Genomic DNA, 21,669 nt, shown 5'->3' with positions numbered 1-21,669 from the left:
GTTTGCATTCTGTATCACATTGAAAGATGCACTAAATATCATGTACACAGGATGTGATTTGACTTAAATGTTAACAGATCAACATGGTGCTTTGTGTTTTTGTGTAATGTAAATACATCCACAAATACAGCTCTAGTATGAGAAATCATACTCCTTTCTCCTGTAGCATTGATTGCTGCTGCTACCTACTCGGCAGAACTCAAGGAGAGGCAGCATTTATGAAATGGATGGAGAAGACTGGCTTTTTAGAGACAAAATGACCTCTGCCCCACCTCTAGCACTTGTTGGGTATCCCAGAACAAGTTATTCAATCACTTAATAACCTCACAAATTCATTACAACAATAAGATGCATAGTTGCTTTGCAGAGGCAATTTTCTCACTCGTATCTACTTGTATAGAAAGGAAAAAAGAATTTCTCTTAAATTTTAAGGTCAAGAAAGAAGCATAGAAGGGTACCAAGAATTATTATGAAAAGATACCATCCTACATCCTATCTACTTTTTCAAAGAGATGGGGGTTCTGTATGAGTGAACCCTGACTGTTGCTTGTGGTTATTTCAATATTAATTGGTTTTATTGATTTTTTTTTCTTAAAGTATTATTTGTTATGAGATGAAGAGGAAGACAAGGGGAAATTTGATAGAAAACAAAAGATCAAAAAAATTAATGTAAAAAATGTAGAATGCTAAGAGGGAAGACTTAATTTCTCACTGAGTGGTATATTTAGCCTTAGAATGATTAAATGAAGAGAATAGCTGCTGTAGTCATCCATAGCTTCCATCCATAGCATTTACATAGCAAATTAAGGTTTACATATTTCCTTTTGTGTAATACTTAAATGTTAAGCATTTATTTAGTACCTATGCTATGACTGGCACTATGCTAGCCATGGTGTATATATAAATAAAAAAATAACGAAACCGTTCTTAATTATAAGCAATTTGCAGCATGTACCTGCTTATCTACTGTGCTGAGTGCTTTTCATAAAGCTCATTTTATCTTCACAACAACCCTGAGTGGTTGGTGCTATTTCTTGTTGTTCAGTCATGTCCGACTCAGCACAGACCAGAGGAGTTGTTCATTTGCTTCTGCTCATTTTGCAGATGAGGAAACTAAGGCAAACAGTGAAGTGATTTGCTGAGGCTCACATAGTAAGTGTCTGAGCTCAGGAGTTTTCTTCATTCCAGGTCTGGCACTCTATGCACTTTGCCACCTAGTTGCCCATTGGGTGCTATTATCCCCATTTAATAGATGAGAAAAGTGAGGCAGACAGTTTAAATGACTTGCCGGAGTCACACAGGAGGAAGTGTCTACAGCTAACTCCAGCTTCAGTGCTCTCTATCTGAGATGCCCTGTCAGAAACAGCTAATTGGAGTCCAAAATAGCTCCCAAACTTAAAAGCTTATGCAGTGGCTTCCAGGTCATGTGAGCAACAAGAGGGAGGACTAGATATTTTCTCTGATCCCCATGACCTCACAAGCCTCTCCAAAGCACAAATTATGCACCAAAGATAAAGCATCCCAGGCTGTCTCCGAGATCTGGGACAGGGCTTCTTAAACTTTTCCCACTGGCCGTCCCTTTTCATCTGAGAGATTTTTGCGGGACCCCAGCTCAGATTCTGAGGTGCTTCTGGCAGCACTTGGGCGTGGAAAGTGCACACGTGCGTTCCCAACCGAGACTGCTGTGAAGCTGCGTGAAACAGCTTGGATTCATTACGCATTTGATTTTGAATTTTTTGCGATCTGAAACCTTTTTCTGTTGCCAAATTTTGCGGCACCCTGCTTTCATTTGACTGCATCTGGGGTTGCAACCCATATTTTAAGAAGCTTTGATCCGGACACCCAGAATCCCAAAGGTTTAAAAAAAAAAAAATGAACTGAGAAACGCTGGCCTCGAGCTCACCAAGGCCCAATAATTCCCTGCCTCTTGCGTCCTGTGCTACTTTTTGGGGAGCCACCCTAGCAGACCCAAAGCTGCTGCAGTCTTTTAACAAAACATAGCCTTGCTCTGGTTCCCCCCTCCCACTGTGCGGGGCTGTAGAGACTGCCCAGACCGGGGCGTTTGTGCCCCCGCAGCCACCCCCAGCACCAGAGCTGGGAAGCTAAACTGCCCCAGGCGCTGGGGAGCAAGGAGTAGCACGGGGAAAGGGCGAGGGGGAGGGGATTGGAACACTCCTCAGCATCCACTGTTCTCCCAAAGACATTCGCAAGAATACAAGGCAAAAAGTCCTGATAGTACAAGAAACAATAGAGCCCAGAAGTTCTGAACACATGGAATAAAATAACGTTAATCAGGAAAAAAAATCCAACTATACAACTAATTCAGAAGCAAGAAGTTCTGCAAACGATCAGGAGAAAGACTGAAATCTAAAAGAAAGGAGATCTGAATGATGCAATAGGCAGCTAGAAAGTGCAGGGAGTGTGTTCTGAGCGCCGTGGAGCTCCGTTATGCCGCTCAGAGGGCATGCCCTGCAAAATCTGGCCTTCGCTGCAGATGTAAGAGGATGCACGTTCCGTAAGGAAGGTACTGGAGAGTTTTTTAAGAAAGAAAGAAAGATGGAATTGAAGAGATTGTTTGTTTGCTTCTCCAACATCCCAGATGACAGAAATTCAGAAGGAATGGAGAGCACTGGCAGCGGAATGATAAGAGACTAGTTAGAGGCTAACTAATGTGCACCAGGAGACAGGGCAAGAGCCCAGTGAAGTCGGAGAAGGAATGGGCCTGGGGCATTAGGGACAGAATCTGGGGAATAGAGTTCTGTGGGACGACTTGGAAGGGACATGGAGAGAGGGATGGAGCAGGGAGATAGAGGAGTGTGTGATGTGCAAAGGAGGCTCGCATTGAGGGAGGGTGGGGGGGTCGGGTGTGGTCTCAGAACCTTCAGGAAAGCGCGGGAAGGGAAAAGGCCTTGCTTTGGGAGTGGGAGGGAGTTCCACTGATGCCCCTCGGGGTGAAGGGAGAGAGGGACCTTGCACTGAGGTTAGTTTGGGGAATTTGTTGTCTCATTAAACCCTGGCGGGGGAGAGAGTTGGAACACCTGGGGAATGGAAAAACGTGAGCCCAGGGAGGTTTGAGAGGTAACTGGGAGAGGGCATCATTAGGGGTGGAGGGCTACCCTAAGGCCGGGTGCTTCTCTGGCACCGTTCCTGACGGCACAATGGAAAGGGGGTGCCCTTAGGCATTCCCCTCTTATGTTGCCGAGAGAAAAGAGCCTAGAATGGCTGAGAAGTTTTGCAAGAGGAATAGAAATCAGAGAGCTTAGATGTTTACAGGGGTCACAAACCAGAGAAGAAAGAACTAGAATAGCAGAGAGGATGCATAATGAAGAGAGCAAGAGAAATCCTTTGTGAAAAGGGATGCCCAAAAAATGAAATTTAAAAATGAACAAAACTAGTTGAAGGAAAGGGGAAAAGTGGAGGAATCCATTTTGCTAAGAGAAGAGGAAAGGAGAATTATATAGCCAGATGAGAGAGAAAAGGGAACTAACTAATAAGCAAAATTTCCAAAGGGAAAGGGGAAACCAATAAGAATGAGTTCAAGGATGAGGGGAAGAAAGACAGTGAGACTAGAGCCAGCCACCTTAAAAGATATTAAGTTAAAATAACAGAAGCATAGGCACTATGTTTAGAGCTTGGGGTGTAGGGTCATAAATTGGAGGAAAAAAAATGCTATTAGAGACAGATGAAAGAAAATATAAATCTAACTTGAAACTTCAAATCTGAACAAATAGATCATATAAGAGCAAAATTCTACAATATGTTGTTCACAAGAAACACATTTTTTTTAAGTTGACAAAATAAAACTGAGGAGATGAGGGGAAGGGGGAAATTACATCAAATGAATCCAAAAAAGAAGGACTTGAAATCATTTTTTTGAATGGATGAAATGAAAACATTTTTTGAATGTTTTTGTTTTATCAGAATCTGATAAAACAAAAACATTCAAAAAATAAAAAGGAACAATAACCCTCTCAGTTTTGGATGTCTAATGAAGATAATAGTGAAAATGTGAAACTGAACACATTGTTGAAAAAACAACTTAGTCTTATGGCATTTTCTAAAATGGGAGAGAAAAAGAATACATATAATTTCTCAGGATACAAGGAACTTTTTTTTTTTACTTGACTGTGTATTGAGGGACAGAAATAAGCCAAAGAATAAAATAATAACTATGTAAAAGAAATTACAATGATGAAGCATCATACCAAAATTTCACAGATGCAGCAATCATTTCTGAGGAGGAAAATCATATCCCCACAAATGTCTATTAACAAAATAGAAAAGGAAAAAATTAATTAACTGAATGTGCATTTTTAGGAAATGTAAAGACCATTAAACTTAAAATAAACACAAAGTCCTAAAAATTAGAAAAGAAATAGGTAAATTGGGAGGGGGACATGGAAATGATAAAAATTAAAGTCGGTTCTTCAGAAAACTAATCAAATTGATAAAAATAGTTAATTAAAAGACACGAGCAGAAAATCAATTAAAACACCAAATGAACAAGGTGAAATCACAATAAAATCAGAAGATGAAAAATAAAAGAAATAATCAGGACCTTATACAGTTACATGCTACAAAACTGAGAACACAAAAGAAATAGAGGAATACTTTCAAAAATACCAAACAACCGAATTATCAGTAGGCCAGTTGGTGAGCTTAAATAAGGAAATAGAACTAACTATAAAGGAAAAAAAAATCCTAATCTTGATGGAGAATTTTGTTAAACTTTAAAAGAACATTCAGTACTCATACTTTACAAATTATTTCCAAAAACTGAGAATGAAAGCACCCTATCAGAATCTTTTATAAGACAGATATTGTTCAGAGACCTTACCCAAGGAATAATAAAATACAGGAGGAAAACTATAGGCCACTATTATTAGTGAATATTGACTCAGAAATTTTAAACAAAATCCTATCAGGCTATTTAAGAAGTCATTCATTATGATCAATTAGAATTTATTCAGGGATGTAAGACTGGTTCAACATGAAGAAACCAACCAACATATTTAATGTAAACTAAAACATCCAAAATCACATGATTATCTCAAAAGATGCAGAAAATCCTTTGACAAAATATAGCACTTTTTTATGCTAAGACCCCTACAAAAAATTGACAGGAGGACATTTATATATATATATAATATATAAAGCATCTATCTAAAAACCAAAAACAAGTATCATTTTCAATAGGAATGTATTGGAACTTTTCCCAATAAATATGGGAGTGAAGCAAGGATACCCGTCTTCCTCATTACTCTGGAAATGCTGGCAACATCAGTAAGATGAGAAAGACATCAAAGGTATAAAACTAGTTAAAGATAAAACTTTAAATAAAACTTCCTATTTGCTGATAATATGATGGTATATGTGAAAACTCATAGGGAATCAGCAAAAATATTAATAAAAATAGCTTCAGCTGCAAAATAAAACCTAAAAAGATAGTATTTCTGTATAACAAAGCAAGAGAAAGAGAAATCTCATTCCAAATAATTACAAAATGCATAAATTATTTGGGGATCAACCTATTTGTATAGATTCAATTACAAAATACTCTTTAAAGAAGTAAAGAATATCTTAAATTGCTGGAGGAATATTCAGTGTTCATAACAAGGCATGCCAATATAATAAAAACCTAGTACTATCAAAATTAATTTACATTTTAATACCACACCAATCAAATTGTCAAGGGAATAGTGTATAGAATGTGATAAGCGAATAATTCAGTTGGAAAAAACAAAAGATCTAGAATATAAGGAAAATTATGAAAAGTAGCAATGAACAGGCCCTTCTTGACCTCAAACTATATTAAAAACAATAGTTATTAAAACTGAGTTTAAAAAAAACACTCTTTTTTTCTTTAAAACAGGTAGCTCGTTGAAACAGACTAGTCAATTTGGAATCAGAAATAATAGAATTGAAAAACCCAGTCTTTTATAAAAAGGTAAAAATTTCTTATTTGCTAACTACTGCTGAGAATACTGGAAAGCATTCTTTTTTTTAAATATAGGGTTTTTTTTTTAATTTACAAGATATATACATGGGTAATTTTTTCATTAAGCCTTGTAAAACTTTCTGTTCCAATTTTTCCCCTCGTCCCTCTCTCCTCCCCCAGATGGCAGGTTGACCAATACGTGTTAAATATGTTAAAGTATAAGATAAATACAATATATCCATACAGTTATTTTGCTGCACAGAAGAATTGTACTTTGAAATAATGTACAATTAACCTGTGAAGGAAGTCAAAAATGCAGGCAGACAAAAATAGAGGGATTGGGAATTCTATGTAGTGGTTCACACTCATTTCCCTGAGTTCTTTCACTGGGTGTAAGTGATCTATTCATTACTGCACTACTGGAACTGATTTGGTTCATCTCATTGTTAAAGAGGGCCGCATCCATCAGAATTGATCATCATGTAGGTTTTTTGTTTTGTTTTGTTTTTTTGTTTTTATAATAATTTTTTATTGACAGAACCCATGCCAGGGTAATTTTTTTACAACATTATCCCTCGCACTTGCTTCTGTTCCAATTTTTCCCCTCCCTCCCTCTACCCCTTCCCCTAGATGGCAAGCAGTCCTATATATGTTAAATACATCATGTAGTTTTGTTGTTGAAGTATATAATGATCTCCTGGTCCTGATCATTTCACTCAACATCAGTTCATGTAAGTCTTTCCAGGCCTTTCTGAAATCATCCTGTTGGCCATTTCTTACCAAACAATAATATTCTATAATATTCATATACCACAATTTATTCAGCCATTCTCCAATTGATGGGCATCCACTCACTTTCCAGTTTCTGGCCACTACAAAGAGACCTGCCACAAACATTCTTGCACATACAGGTCCTTTTCTCTTCTTTAAAATCTCTTTGGGATACAGGCCAAGTATAGGCACTGCTGGGTCAAAGAGTATGCACAGTTTGGTAACTTTTTGAGGATAGTCTGGAAAGCATTCTTGTCAAGGGGCAGGTCAATTCACTGAGAGCCTCCACAGCTGTGGATCATAGCATCTGAAGGAGTTGCCGGGCAGCCTTTGCTGACACAAGTGTCACAGACTGGGAATGAGAGGCAGAAGGAAGAGGAGAGAGGTCAGACAGTGCAACGGCCACTCAGTCAGAGAGGTCAGAGAACAGTAGCTGTCTCTCAGTCTCCTTGTATCATCCTCTCACAAGAGGAGATCCATTTCTGGGTTGGATCTCCATCAACCACTGTCAGGTGGCTCCTGTGTATTCCAGCAACTCTCCCGTGAATTCCAACACATTCTGACAGAAATTAGGCTAAGATCAACACCTTCATGAAAGACTCAATTTCATGAATTCAAATCTGGCTTTAAACGCGTCCTAGTTGTATTACCCTGGGCAAGTCACTTAACCCTGTTTGCCTAGTTTTTCATCTGTAATACGAAGTGAAGAAGGATGGCTTTAGTATTTTTGCCAAACAAAAAACCAAAAACCACAAAGAATCAGCTGTGACCGAAATAACAACCATAACACCATCTTATACCACATTCCACAATAATTTATTCTAAATGGATATACAACCTTGATATCATACTATTTTTTTAAAAAATTAGAAGAGAATCATATCATGTACTTCTCACAGCTATGTATAGCAGAGATAATCTTAACCAGACAAGAGATAGAGACAATGACAAAAGATAAAATAGATAACTTTGATTAGATGAAATCAAAAGCTTTTACATGGACAAAATTAGCATACCTAGGATAATAAGGAAATTCTTAGGAAAAAAGGAAAAAAAATTATCAAACAATTCTAATAAGGGTTTGTCGGTAAGATATATATGGTATGGGTATATGTGTGTGTATATGTATATATATATATATATATATGTAAAACTGTTAGCCATTTCTCACAATTAATTGATCAAAGGAGAAAAACAATTGCGAAGTCTTCACAATCATATGATCAAAAGCTTCAAATCACTAATGAAAAGATAAATGCAAATCAAAACAATCCTGAGTTTTTATCTCACATCCTTGTAAATTTGGTTTTAAAAAAATGGTAATACTCAACCTTTGGAGGGATTAGGAAATTATGTTCAAGGAGTTGTGAAATGATGGGCATGCTAAAATATTATTGGTGGAACTGTAAAATGGTACAACCCTTTTGGAAAGCAATTTGGAATGAATGTACAAGTAAAGTGACTACTTTACTCTTTAAATGAGATTTCACCCTGAACTTTTATCCTTAAAGAAAGAAGCCATCTATAAGAAGAAAGTCCCCATATACACAAAAATATTTATAGCAGCACTTTTTGTCATAGCAAAGAGGTGGAAATAAAGTGGATACTCATCAACTGGGGAATGACTAAACAAATTCTGATACATGAATGCAATGGAATATTACTGTGCTGTAAGAAATTATATGTGTGATGAATACAGAGAAGCATAGAAAGATGTTTATTAATTGATTCATAATGAAAAAGAGCCAAGAAAACTAGCAAACAAGATTCAAATGAAGCTATATGAGAGGATACTCCCAATCCCACTACCTTTCATGGAGGAAGTAGATCCATAGATATTGCACATTGCACAGTTTTTTGGAGTTTTCCAATGTATTGATTAGTTATGACTTTTTCCCCTCCTAAACATGCACAGTTTGTTATATGGAATGGCATTCATAGAGAAGAAAAAAGAGAGAGGAGTGGTTACTATTCCAAGTTAGCAATAAAATTTATTTTATAAAGCTTAAATTGTTAAATAATTAAGAATTGTAATTTTGAATTCATTTTAAAACACCGTGCTCACAATTGATGCTTGAATACGTGATGAGCACAATAAATGAATAACACAATAAATATTAATTACTTTTATAAAATCTTACTCCATTGAATTATTGTAAGGTGGAGGTAACCCTGGTTTTATAAAAGCTAAGCTTGTGAAATTCAACCTTTGGAAGGATCTACCAAACTGAAAAGACTTCAAATGTAGCCCTGGCAGCAGTATTTGCTTTCTGAGGCCATTTAAGCTACTTACAGAGATGCTCATCATTAACAGATTTTGTTTTTGTTTTTTACCATGGAAAACCTTTTAATATTTTTTTAAAAAGAAAATACAAAATTGTCCTCTATCCTGTCTGATGATTTTCAGGAAAGGGTACAAAGGATCCTAAGAATTACATAGTTTTAAGATGATCAATATTAACTATTGGTGACATAAAGGTGAGATTTTTTTGTCCAAAGTGTTTTCATATGAATATTCACATAACTGAATCTTGATATTTTTGTTGTAAATTAAATCAGAAAACAATTTGCAGCTAAAAGTGGAAATTCTAAATTCTACAGCATCAGAACTCACAAAAATTGGAGTGAAATAATTTTCCAGACCAATACAAATAGTTTAAAAGGTCAGTTGCACCAGAGTGAGAGTGGAGTTCAGGTGCAGTACAGACCATCCCAGCACAGCCCTAATCCCAGCAAACCAGAAACAGGAATAGAAGCAACTGAATTAGAAGCAGCAGTTTCCAAGCCTTCCAAACCACAGACACCAAAGGTTAGCAGGAAAGGTTTTTCATGCCTGGATGAGAGAGGAGCAGAGTTCAGCCAGCACAGCCCTAGCTCTAGCCAAACCAGGATCATACCGTGGGAGCTCTAGAATCAGCAGCAGCAGTAATGGATTCCAGAGTTCTCATTCCACAAATAGTAACAACTGGTCAAAAAGAGATTATAAGATGAAGGACTCCTACCAAATTCCTTTTATGACACAGACATGGTACTGATACCTAAACCAGGTAGGTTGAAAACAGAGAAAGAAAATTATAGACCAATCTCCCTAATGAATATTGATGCTAAAATCTTAAATAAAATATTAGTAAAAATATTACAGAAAATCATCCCCTGGATAATACACTATGATCAAGTAGGATACCAGGAATGCAGAACTGGTTCAATATGGAAAACTATTAGCATAATTGACTATATCAATAACCAAATTAACAAAAAACATATGATCATCTCAATAGATGCAGAAAAACCATTTGATACAATCCAACATCCATTCCTATAAAACAAACAAACAAACAAACAAACTTGAGAGTATAGGAATAAATGAACTTTTCCTTAAAATAAATCTGTAGCATCTATTGAAAACCATCAATAAGCATCATATGTAATGGGGATAAACTGGAACCATTCCCAGTAAGATCAGGAGTGAAACAAGGTTGCCCACTATCACCATTCTTATTCAATATTGTATTAGTAATGCTAGCTTTGGCAACAAGAATTGAGAAAGAGATTCAAGGAATTAGAGTAGGTAATGAGGAAACCAAATTATCACTCTTTGCAGATGATATGATGGTATACTTAGAGAACCCCAGAGAGTCTACTAAAAAGCTATTAGAAATAATCCACACCTTTAGCAAAGTTGCAGGATACTAAATAAATCCTCAGCATTTTTATACATCACCAACAAAATCCAACAGTTAAGAGTTACAAAGAGAAATTCCATTTAAAGTAACTGCCAATAGTATCAAATATTTGGGAATCTATCTGCAAGGAAAAGTCAGGAACTATATGAGCAAAACTACAAAACACTTTCCAAATAAAGTCAGATCTAATCAATTGGAAAAATATTAAGTACTCTTGGATAGGGCAAGCAAATATAACAAAGATGACAATACTACCTAATCTATTTATTTAGTGCTGTACCAATCAGACTCCCAAGAAACTATTTTAATGACCTAGAAAAAATAACAACAAAATTCATCTGGAAGAACAAAAGGTCAAAAAAAATCAAATGAAGGTGGCCTAGCTGTACCAGACCTAAAACTATATTATAAAGCAGTGGTTACCAAAACTGTTTGGTATTGGCTAAGAAATAGACTAGTTGATCAGTGGAATAAGTTAGGTTCAAAGGACAAAATAGTCAATAACTTTAATAATTTAGTGTTTGACAAGCCCAAAGACCCCAGCTTTGGGGATAAGAATTCACTGTTTCACAAAACCTGCTGGGAAAAATTGGAAATTAGTATGGCAGAAACTAGGCATTGACCCACACTTAACATTGTACACCAAGATAAGGTCAAAATAGATTCATGATCTAAGCATAAGTAATGAGATTATAAATAAATTAGAAGAACATAGGATAGTTTACCTCTCAGACCTGTGGAGGAGAAAAGAATGTGTGACCAAAGAAGAACTAGAGATCATTATTGAACACAAAATAGAAAATTTTGATTATATCAAATTGAAAAGCTTTTATACGAACAAAACTAATGCAGACAAGATTAAAAGGGAAACAATAAACTGGAGAAACATTTTTACAATAAAAGGTTCTGATAAAGGCCTCATTTCTAAAATATACAGAGAATTGACTCTAATTTATAAGAAATCAAGCCATTCTCCAATTGATAAATGGTCAAAGGATATGAACAGACAATTTTCAGATGAAGAAATTGAAACTATTTCTAGTCATATGAAAAGATGCTCCAAATCATTATTAATCAGAGAAATGCAAATTGAGGCAACTCTGAGATACCACTATACACCTGTCAGAATGGCTAAGATGACAGGAAAAGATAATGATGAATGTTGGAGGGAATGTGGGAAAACTGGGACACTGATACATTGTTGGTGCAGTTGTGAATACATGCAGCCATTCTGGAGAGCAATTTGGAACTATGCTCAAAAAGTTGTCAAATTATGCATACCCTTTGATCCAGCAGTGTTATTACTGGGCTTATATCCCAAAGAAATCTTAAAGAAGGGAAAGGGTACTGTATGTGCAAGAATGTTTGTGGCAGTTCTCTTTGTAATGGCCAGAAACTGGAAACTGAGTGGATGTCCATCAATTGGAGAATGGCTGAATAAACTGTGGTATATGAATGTTATGGAATATTATTGTTCTGTAAGAAATGACCAGCAGGATGATTTCAGAAAGGCCTGGAGAGACTCACATGAACTGATGTTGAGTGAAATGAGCAGGACCAAGAGATCATTATATACTTCAACAACAATACTATATGATGATCAATTTTGATGGACATGGCTCTCTTCAACAATGAGATGAACCAAATGTTCCCTTTCATCAATAATGAATTGAACCAGCTACACCCAGCGAAAGAATTCAGGGAAATGAGTGTGAACCACTACATAGAATTCCCAATCCCTCTATCTTTGTCCACCTGAATTTTTTATTTCCTTCACAGGTTAATTGTACATTATTTCAAAATTCGATTCTTCTTGTGCAGCAAAATAACTATGGATATGTATACATATATTGTATTTAACATATACTTTAACATATTTAATATGTATTGGTCTACCTGCCATCTGGGGAAAGGGATGAGGGGAAGGAGGGAAAAGATTGGAACAAAAAGTTTTGCAGTTGTCAATGCTGAAAAATTACCTATGCATATATCTTATAAATAACAAGCTATAATAAATAAATTAATTAAATTAAATTAATTTTTTTAAAAAGAGAGATTATAGGAGTCTCTTTGTTAGCACTGAGGCAGGACTCTATTGCTTTGCCCATACTTGGTTGGATCTAGATCACAGTCCTGGATGGCAGTTTCAGGGTGAGGAGCACTAGCACTCCAGAGTTTGCAGTCACAGTGGAGCAGAGATGTTCCTCACAGTTCCAGGGCAAAAAAGAATGCTTACAGTCACTTGGAGATCAGAGCTAAAGCCAGTAAGTATGCCATTAATAACTACATCTCTCCTTAGATCATACTAATTTACAGATCCCTAGAAATATCTCTGAAAATAGCTTCACAAAATCACCAAAGATCCATGAGAGGTAATTTTAAAAGTATTGGACTACCTGAAAGCCATGATCAAAAAAAAACAAAAAAGACCCTAGACATCATCTTTCAAGAAATTGTCAAGAAAAACTGCCCTGATAGTCAGAACCAGAGGGTCAAACATAATTTTAAAGACTCCCCCAAACACCTCCTGAAAAAGATCCCAAAATGAAAACTGCCAAGAATATTATAACCAAGTTTCAGAGCTCCCAAGTCAAGGGGAAAATATTGCAAGCAGACAAAAAGAAACAAAGTATTATAGAGCTGCAGTAATATAATACACGATTTAGCAGCTTCTACATTAAAGGATCAGAGAGCTTGTATGATATTCCAGAGAACAAAGGAGCTAGGATTAAAATCAAGAATCACCCACCCAGCAAAATTGAGTATAATCTTTCAGGGAGAAAAATGGATATTTAATGAAATAGAGATCTTTCAAGCATTCCTAATTTAAAAAAAAATAGAACTGAATAGAAAATTTGACTTTCAAATATAAGACTCAAGAGAAGTATAAAAAGATAAACAGAAAAAGGAAATCATAGGACTCAATGAGGTTGGACTGTTTGCCTTCCTACATGGGAGTAAGATACTTGTAACTCATAAGAACTGTCTCATTATTGGGGCAGTTAGAGGGAATACATATAAACAGAGGGCACAGGCATTAGTTGAGCATGAAGGGATGCTATCTAAAAAATAAAATTAAGGGATGAGAGAAAAATATACTGGGAAAAAAGGGGAAAGTGAAAAGTAGAATGCTGTAAATTATAAAAGAAGAGAGAAAAAGCTTTTACAGTGGAAGGGAAGAGGAGGGAAGTAATGGGGAGTGAGTGAATCTTTCATTAGAATTGGTTGAAAGAAGGAAAGAATATACATCCTCAATTGGGTATAAAAATCTATCATCCTGCAGTGAGTAGGAGGGAAAAGGGTTAAAAGAAATGGAAAATGATAGAAGGAGGACAAAATGAGGAAGAAAATAGTAGCAAAACACTTTTGAGGAGGGACAAAACAAAAAGAAAAAATGGAATAAATGGGAGGAGAAAACAGCAAGAGTAATTGTGAAAAGAAATTGAAGCAAGTTTCTCTGATAAAGGCCTCATTGCTCAAACATACAGAGAAACAAGTCAGATTTATAAAAATAAGAGCTATTTGCCAATTGATAAATGATCAAAAGATATGAATATGAACAGTTTTCAGAAAAAGTAATCACAGTTATCTATAGCCATATGAAAAAATGCTCTTACTACTGATTAGAAAAATACAAATTAAAACAATTCTAAGGTACTACCACATACCTATCAAATTGACTAATAGGTTAGCAAAGGGAAATGACAAATGTTGGAAGGGATATAGGACAAATGAGAGAATAATGCATTGTTGGTGGAATTGTGAACTGATTCAATTATTCTATAGAGCATTTTGAATTATTCTCAAAGGGCTATAAAGCCATGCATACCCTTTGACCTAGAAACACCATTACCAGGTCTGTATCTCAAAAAAGATAGAAAACAAAAAGGAAAAGGACCTATATGTATAAAAATTATTTATATCAGCTCTTTTTTGGGAGCAAAGAATTGAAAATTGAGGGTATGCCCATCAACTGGGGGAATGATTGAATAAATTATGATATGTAATTATGATGGAATACTCTTGTGCTATAAGAAATGATGAGCAGAATCCTTTCAGAAAAATTTGGAAAGACTTCCATGAACTGATGCAAAAGAAAATAAATATATTGTGTACAAAGTAACAGTAATACTGTAAGAGGACTAGCTGTGAATGACATAACCCATTCTCAATAATACAATGATCCAAGACAATTCTGAAAGGCTTATGATGAAAAATCCTATCCATCCTCAGAGAAAGGACATCTGAATGCAGATTTGACCATACTTTTTTTTAACTTTAAAAGAAGGGAGAGAGATTGGTAAAGGATGAGATTTTAGTTGGTATTTAACAGCAGCCAGGGAAGCCAGTCAGTAGAGATGAGGAGGAAGAACATTTCAGGCCCATGAGCCAGCCAGAGAAAATGTTCACATCCAAAATATGGAGGGTGCTGTTTGTGGAGCAGCAAGGAGGCCCGAGTCACTGGATCAAAGTACCTGTCCAGGAATAAGGTGTAAGAAGATTGAAAAGGTAGGAGGAGATTACTGAAGACAGCAGAGAACTATGGCATTTACTAAGTAAGAGAATGGCAGCATTGAACTTGCATTTTAGGAAAATCATTTAGAGGATAAACTGAGGTAGGGAGAGACTTGGGGGAGACAGACCCAGCAGTAGACTATTACAACAACTCAAGTGTAAGGTGATGAAGGCCAGTGCCAGGGTAGTGACAGTGTCAAAGGAGAGAAGGGCAGCTTTGAGAGACATTGAAAAAACCAGCTGATCTTAACAACAGAATGGATATGGGAAATGAGAGACAGCAAGAGTTCTAGGATGAGTCCTTGGTGGTAAGCCTAAGAGATGAGGAGAATGATGTTGCCCTCTAGTAATAAGGACAGTAGGAGGGAGGGAGGGTTTGAGGAAAAGATAATGAGTTTAGCTCTATTAGTACATCACGGCCTGACCATGAACAGCCTTGGGACTGAATAGAAGAGGATTGAATAAGATGAAAGATTAGGACTGAAGAGACTGGGCTGCCTTTGGAAAATTATTCAGTCCCTCCAGTGACCCCTAAACTTATTCATGAAACAAAATGCATTATTTTTAATACTCATGTTTATCTAGTGATGCTATATCATTAAATCATAGAATATTACATTCTCCACAGAATAAAAATTAATGATTATTCAAAGGTTAAAAGAACATATATACATTGGATGCAAGTTGGATACAGTATACAATCAAAAAAGAATTGTGCATCAAAGTATGGAAAATATCTTCTCAGAAGATCTTTTATTGGGGGCAGCTAGTTGGCTCTAGCTGGATAGAGCACCAGCCCTGAAGTCAAGAGGACCTGAGTTAAAATCTGATCTCAGACACTTAACACTTCCTAGCTATGTGACCTAGCTGGACAAGTCACTTAACCCCAATTGCCTCAGGGGGGAAATATGTTTTATTGGAAGGGGAAGTAAGCCAATCATGTGGTTTAAGTGAGCAATTGGTGGACAGTTCTTTTATTCCATTATTATCCCTACCTGATATCAAAAGATCCTAGAACAAGGCTCTCTGCACATTGCAATCTGTACTTGTGGCAGATTCACGGGACTACATGGACCAGAGCCTTGTAGGATGAAAAACTGTGGGTAGATTTTCAAATCTCACCACTGGAGAAAGTATCCTGTCAGTGAGATCCCAGATCCACTTAGGTAAAAAGTATTATAGTGAATACAAAAATTAATTCCTGTCCCTTGCCACAAAAGCTATCTAGCAGAGATGAAAATGTGCCCAATTAAGTATACCAAAGGGTAATATGTGATTTATGCCATAAAGGATCAATTGTCTTAAAAGCCATGGGAATGGTAGAGCCTTTATGATTGGTGTTTAGGAAAGATGTTATGGAGGACAAAAAAAGACAAATAGGATTTCTATACCTACTATGTTCAAGGCCCAAGAAACATAGATGAAAAGGATTGAAAACTCCCTCCTTTTCCTCCAAAAATATCTTATAGTAGAGAAAAACAGCCTTAAGTAAGATACAAGGGATAATGTGATAGAAACAAAGGGCATGTCCAAATAACAGAAAATTTAATGGTAACCAGGAGCTAGAACGTTCTACTTGACCAACTGAGGAAAGAAAACACCAAAGCTGTAACTGGAAGAAGAATTTCAACAGATCAAAATGTTCCTGATGAAAGGAAAGATGATGGTTTACATGAACCCACAGGGTCAAGAAGGGACAGAAAAAGTTTATAGATAGTATTTCAAGTTGGCTAGAACATAGTGAATGAAGAAGAACAATGTGGAATAAGAGTGAGGAAAAGTTGAAGCCAGATTGTGGAAGGTCATCCATTGCAAGCTAAAAACTGATTATGTGCTATAGATAACAGGGAACTGGTGAAGGATTTTGAGGAAGGGAAATGACATGGAAAGTCCCATACATTGTGAATATCATGGTGGCATCTATGTGAGGTATGAATTGCAGAAGAGAGAAATAGAGAGGATACTTAATGTGAAACAGTGAAAGAAGTGTCAGATTTGGAAGAAGAGGATTTAGGGTTAAATCCCATATCTGCCACTCACTACTTTTATGGCCTCTAAGAAATCATTTAATCTTTCTAGGCCTTAGTTCCTCGTTTGTAAAAAATGAGGATTTTGGATTAGTTTACTTAACTTCTAAGATCCCTTCCAACTTGAGTTCTCAAATCCTATAAGTTACAAGGCTATTATATAAAAGAGAAGAAAGAGGTAGCGTGAGATTCAACTAGGATGGTGTCAACATAAACAGAGGAAAGGATTGCTGTGATAGAGCATCTAAAAAATTTACCAATGCTTATGGGGAATGAAAAGAATCAGAAAATAAGGAAGTTTACAAATTGAGTGACAAGAAGGATGACCTTGTCACTGTTGCCATTAGAAACAGGGCAGTTGGAAGGAACAGGAGATTAGGGGAAGAAGGACTGGAAATCAGTCTTTAATATGTCAAGGGTGAAGCCACAACAGGATGTCTATGTAGAGATGGGGTCACATGGCATAGCAGGAAGAAAGCAAGACCTTGAATCAGGAAAGGTGGTTCAAATCCCATATCCAACATTTAACAAGCTGGCAAGCCAGCAAATCACCTAATATCTCTGAACTACAATTCTCTTATTAGCAAAATGGTGTTTAAAAACTGTAGTGCCTGTTTCCAAGTGTCACGTAAGGACAAAAGGAAAGTGACTATGTCAACTGTTTTGTAAACCATACTACTCTATAAATTTTGTGTTGGTCTGCAGTGCAGAAGAGTGGTTGGGGCATGATATATATCTTTAGACATATACATTTAGACCAATAAAATTTGAAAGTTGGAATGGACCTCAGTAGGCATCTAAATCAACTTATACCCCAAAATTCACTATAACATATCAAAGGGAAACTACTGCCTTATGAAGAAGTTCCTTCCACTTAAGGATGGCTCTATTATTAGGAAAACTTTCCTGACACAGAGCTTAAATTTGTCTTTATGCCATACACATCTTTTGTTTCTGATTCTTGCATCAGGGCCAATTAGAATACATCTAGACCCTTTTCTACATGATTACCTTCAAATACTTAAAGACAGGTATTATGTCCTCCCCAAAGCTTCTCTTCTGTTTTAACATATTCAGCTCCTTCAACTACCCTCATGTAACATGGACTCCCAATTCCTTCAGTGTTATTCTGTAATCCCTTTAAAACTGAGGTGCCTAAACATATTTAATATATATAGTACTGCTTGCCATCTAGAGGAGGGGGTGGAGGGAAGGAGGGGAAAAAAATCGGAACAGAAGCGAGTGCAAGGGATAATATTGTAAAAAAATTACCCAGGCATGAGTTCTGTCAATAAAAAGTTATTATAAAAAATAATAATAAATAATTTTTTTTAAAAAAAACCTTAGGTGCCTAGAACTGAATACAATACATTAAATAAGGGTTTGATAAGGGTAGGGTACTATGATACTATGATCTCCCTAATGGAGCCCAAATTGGCATTAGCTTTTTTAGCTGTTTGAGTTTATAGTCCAATAAGACCCTCCAAAACTTTTCAGATTATTTTCTGGCTATCATGCCTCTCCCCCTCCTACCCTTCACATTTTATACTTCTGAAGTTGACTTTTTGTACCCAAGTGCAAAACTTTGTTTATCTTTCTTTAACTTCATTTTATTAAGTTCAGCCCACTATTCTAGACTCTCAGGATCCTTTTGCAGCCTGTCCTCTCCTGTATTATCCTTTCTAGTTTTGTGTCACCTGCAAATTTGATGAGCATGTCATCTAAGCCATGTTGATTAAAAATGTTAAATATCATAAGGTCAAATATAAATCTCTGAGATACTCCATCCTGCCACATTGACAACGAACCCTAACAAATGCTCTTTTTTGGCCCAATCATATAACCAATGCTAAATTCATTGTCTATTAAGTGTATTATTGTCTACTTCACATTTCTTCTCCTTTTCTGCTAGTATGAGATACTTTATTGGAAGCTTTGCTAAAAATCTAGTTAAATTATATATACAGAATTCCCTGAACTACAAGTTGGGCAATCTTGTAAAGAAAAAAAGAAAACAAAATGAGATTAACTTGGCATAATCATGTGCTCTATAATCACTGCTTCTCTTTCTAGATACAAGTCAATTCTTTTTTTTCAGGATCTATTCTACAATTTTTCCAATAAAATAACTAAAAGTCAAGCTCATTCTAGTGTTTTCAGTCTGTTTTCTCTTCTTCTGCCTCCTTTTGTGGTAGCTCTCCCATTTTCCATGATCTTTCAAGTATCACTGAGTGTTCAGCAATTAAATCTGCCATTCTTTAGTATATTAAGGTATCTGGGTCAGATGACGTGAATTTATCAAGGACAACTGGCTTTCTTAATGTCCTCCTTACTTATCTTGGGTATCAACTCCCTGTTTGTCCTTCACATTCTGACATCTTCAGAGCACAGAAGAAACAGAAGGGAGATAAGAAATGAGCAGTTTTAACTAACATCCTGTCTACTCTGGGCAAAACTCATTTCTTTTTGTGAACCTCCCTTTGTTCTTACTTGAGCTAAAACAAACCCAAAAAGCCAAGCCTCCTTTCTAGCTTCAGCTTCCCTCATGGCCTCAGTTCATTCTCTGCGATGGCACTCTAGACACAAATTTGATAGTACTCTGGTTGACTATCATTCATCTTTTGTTCCCCACCTTTACTGCCATGATCTGTACCTATTTCTAAAATATCTAAATTGGTTGATGAACATCACCAAGAGTCTCTTCAGAAAAACCTCATTTTCACTCCTCACTGGAATTATTTTCTTTTGTGTCTTATTTATCTCTCATCTCTCCTCATCTGACTTCTCCTAAATCAACTTTATTATGAGATTCTATCTGTCTTTCCTGAAACCTTTTCAATCTGCTTACCCAAAATCTGGAGTATATGTCAGATTACTGGGTTTTTTCTCCTGCTCCTCCTTCTCTGGAAGAAGGGGTTCCTTATTTCCATATTTCCACCATTTACACCCCAACAATCTCTTCTTCCCTGATAGTGAAAAAAACAGATCCAGAATGTAATTTACCTTTGTAGCTTCCTCTCCTAAAAAATGGCTGACTCAGGTCTTTCTGGCTGCAAGTCCTTGCTGAGAAGATCACTAAAAAAAAAATTAGTTTAGAAAGAAAAAAGAAAGTTCTTCAATATGGGGACCTGTGGGTATGTGTCCACACAGTGGGTGGGAATAAGGTGATGATTCAAGAAAGGAGACTAAGAAGAAATGGTCAGAAAGGTAGGAGGATGTATATGTGTGTGTGTATATATAGAAATATGTATATGTGTATATTGGGATGAGGGGTTGTGAATATAGCTATATATGAGCGTATATGTATATATACACACATAACAATATGTGTATATATCCATATATATGATATTATCTATATGTATAGCTATATATAAGTATATAAACCTGCTTGGGGAATTTGGGGAGGGGAGGAAAGGGGAAAAAAAAGAATAAAGTAAAAAGTGCACAGTAGAGAAAAAAAGAATAACCTACAAAGAAGCAAAGGAAAAATAGACACTCGTTAATATAATATCTATTATTATATATGCTTTCTTGAAGTGAAAATTTATTGCTATGTATTTTGAATCCTCCCATATGTTTTGCTGGGCACATGACAATGTTTGGGTTTTTTGCCCTTGTCTGTCTTTTTCTATTCTGTTTTTTTCTTACTTATTATCAGTTCAGTTTTTTTAAAAATTGAAAATTAGATCTAATTAAATTTTTTTAAAAAGAAAGGAAAGATAGGAAAAATAAAACTGGATGATGAAGCCAAGGGGAAAAAGTATTCAGGAGGAAAGAGGGGCTGGTCAATTGTCAAAAGTTGCAAAGAAATCAAATATAATGAATGAGAAAAGACCATTTCATTTATAGGTTGAGATCCTTGGTAATCTTGGAATGAGCAGTTTTAATTGATTGGTGGAATATGAAGCCAGGCTGTAGTGAGTTGAGATGAGAGTGACCAGTAAGGAAATAGAAGCAATAAGTGTAGGCATCTTTTAGGAGAATGCTTGTGAAATGAAGAAGAAATAAAAGATTAAAGTTTGAAAAAAAAATCTGTCAAATGAAGGGGTGTGTGTGGGGTGTGTGTGTGTGTGTGTGTGTGTGTGTGTGTGTGTGTGTGTGTGTTTTAAAGATGGTGGATACCTAGGCATATATAGGCAGTAGCAAAGGAACAGTAGATAAAGAGAGGTAGAAGATGGGAAAAATTAGAAGAAATTATTCCAAGTTCCCACAGGAGACGGGAAAGAATGCAGTTGAACACAAATGAGGTTAAACTTGGAAAAGAGAAAGGTCATCTCTTCATCAGAGACCAGAGTATGGAAACTGAAGAGGAGCTTTGAGGTATATAGTTAGGAACAAAAGGTAGTTATGGTCTCTCTTTTCTCAGTGAAGCAGGAGTCAGGATCTTTTGCAGAAAGTTGGACAGGAAGGTGGAAGGAAAGGTAGAAAGATGTCAAGGAAGTGGGAAATTTTAGGAGACAAAAGATTTAGAAAATCTTTTGAATCACATGAAAAATATTCCAAATCATGACTAAACAAACGTGTATTAAAACAATTCTAAGTTTCCCCAACACAACTCATATCGATCACACAAAAAGGAAGATGATGGGTGGAGCTATGAATTGGTTCAACCATTCTGCAAAGTATTTTGAAACTATATCCAAAAAAGTGACTAAATGTGCCCAACTCCTTGATCTAGTTATACCACCACTAGGCTTTACCTCAAAGAGATTATATAAAGAGAATAAGGAAT

The sequence above is a fragment of the Antechinus flavipes genome, chromosome 1 (genome assembly GCF_016432865.1).
Source record: "Antechinus flavipes isolate AdamAnt ecotype Samford, QLD, Australia chromosome 1, AdamAnt_v2, whole genome shotgun sequence".
In the NCBI taxonomy this organism is placed as follows: Eukaryota; Metazoa; Chordata; class Mammalia; order Dasyuromorphia; family Dasyuridae; genus Antechinus; species Antechinus flavipes.
This window is presented reverse-complemented; position numbering follows the sequence as displayed.